We start from the raw sequence: 2,364 nt of genomic DNA, 5'->3' as shown, positions 1-2,364 counted from the left end.
TGACAAAAATGACAAAAATGACAAAAATGACAAAAATGACAAAAATGACAAAAATGACAAAAATGACAAAAATGACAAAAATGACAAAAATGACAAAAATGACAAAAATGACAAAAATGACAAAAATGACAAAAATGACAAAAATGACAAAAATGACAAAAATGACAAAAATTACAAAAATGACAAAAATGACAAAAAAGACAAAAATGACAAAAATGACAAAAATGACAAAAATGACAAAAATGTCAAAAATGACAAAAATGACAAAAATGACAAAAATGACAAAAATGACAAAAATGACAAAAATGACAAAAATGACAAAAATGACAAAAATGACAAAAATGTCAAAAATGTCAAAAATGACAAAAATGACAAAAATGACAAAAATGACAAAAATGACAAAAATGACAAAAATGACAAAAATGACAAAAATGACAAAAATGACAAAAATGACAAAAATGACAAAAATGACAAAAATGACAAAAATGACAAAAATGACAAAAATGACAAAAATGACAAAAATGACAAAAATGACAAAAATGACAAAAATGACAAAAATGACAAAAATGACAAAAATGACAAAAATGACAAAAATGACAAAAATGACAAAAATGACAAAAATGACAAAAATCACAAAAATCACAAAAATGACAAAAATGACAAAAATGACAAAAATGACAAAAATGACAAAAATGACAAAAATGACAAAAATGACAAAAATGACAAAAATGACAAAAATGACAAAAATGACAAAAATGACAAAAATGACAAAAATGACAAAAATGACAAAAATGACAAAAATGACAAAAATGACAAAAATGACAAAAATGACAAAAATGACAACAATGAAAAAAATGAAAAAAATGAAAAAAATGACAAAAATGACAAAAATGACAAAAATGACAAAAATGACAAAAATGACAAAAATGACAAAAATGACAAAAATGACAAAAATGACAAAAATGACAAAAATGACAAAAATGACAAAAATGACAAAAATGACAAAAATGACAAAAATGACAAAAATGACAAAAATGACAAAAATGACAAAAATGACAAAAATGACAAAAATGACAAAAATGACAAAAATGACAAAAATGACAAAAATGACAAAAATGACAAAAATGACAAAAATGACAAAAATGACAAAAATGACAAAAATGACAAAAATGACAAAAATGACAAAAATGACAAAAATGACAAAAATGACAAAAATGACAAAAATGACAAAAATGACAAAAATGACAAAAATGACAAAAATGACAAAAATGACAAAAATGACAAAAATGACAAAAATGACAAAAATGACAAAAATGACAAAAATGACAAAAATGACAAAAATGACAAAAATGACAAAAATGACAAAAATGACAAAAATGACAAAAATGACAAAAATGACAAAAATGACAAAAATGACAAAAATGACAAAAATGACAAAAATGACAAAAATGACAAAAATGACAAAAATGACAAAAATGACAAAAATGACAAAAATGACAAAAATGACAAAAATGACAAAAATGACAAAAATGACAAAAATGACAAAAATGACAAAAATGACAAAAATGACAAAAATGACAAAAATGACAAAAATGACAAAAATGACAAAAATGACAAAAATGACAAAAAATGACAAAAATGACAAAAATGACAAAAATGTCAAAAATGGCAAAAAATGACAAAAATGACAAAAAGTGACAAAAATGACAAAAATGACAAAAATGACAAAAATGACAAAAATGACAAAAATGACAAAAATGACAAAAATGACAAAAATGACAAAAATGACAAAAATGACAAAAATGACAAAAATGACAAAAATGACAAAAATGACAAAAATGACAAAAATGACAAAAATGACAAAAATGATAAAAATGACAAAAATGACAAAAATGACAAAAATGACAAAAATGACAAAAATGACAAAAATGACAAAAATGACAAAAATGACAAAAATGACAAAAATGACAAAAATGACAAAAATGACAAAAATGACAAAAATGACAAAAATGACAAAAATGACAAAAATGACAAAATGACAAAAATGACAAAAATGACAAAAATGACAAAAATGACAAAAATGACAAAAATGACAAAAATGACAAAAATGACAAAAATGACAAAAATGACAAAAATGACAAAAATGACAAAAATGACAAAAATGACAAAAATGACAAAAATGACAAAAATGACAAAAATGACAAAAATGACAAAAATGACAAAAATGACAAAAATGACAAAAATGACAAAAATGACAAAAATGACAAAAATGACAAAAATGACAAAAATGACAAAAATGACAAAAATGACAAAAATGACAAAAATGACAAAAATGACAAAAATGACAAAAATGACAAAAATGAC

Source organism: Uranotaenia lowii, chromosome 2, assembly GCF_029784155.1.
Source record: "Uranotaenia lowii strain MFRU-FL chromosome 2, ASM2978415v1, whole genome shotgun sequence".
NCBI classification, from domain to species: Eukaryota; Metazoa; Arthropoda; class Insecta; order Diptera; family Culicidae; genus Uranotaenia; species Uranotaenia lowii.
Note: the sequence above shows the minus strand (reverse complement) of the source record.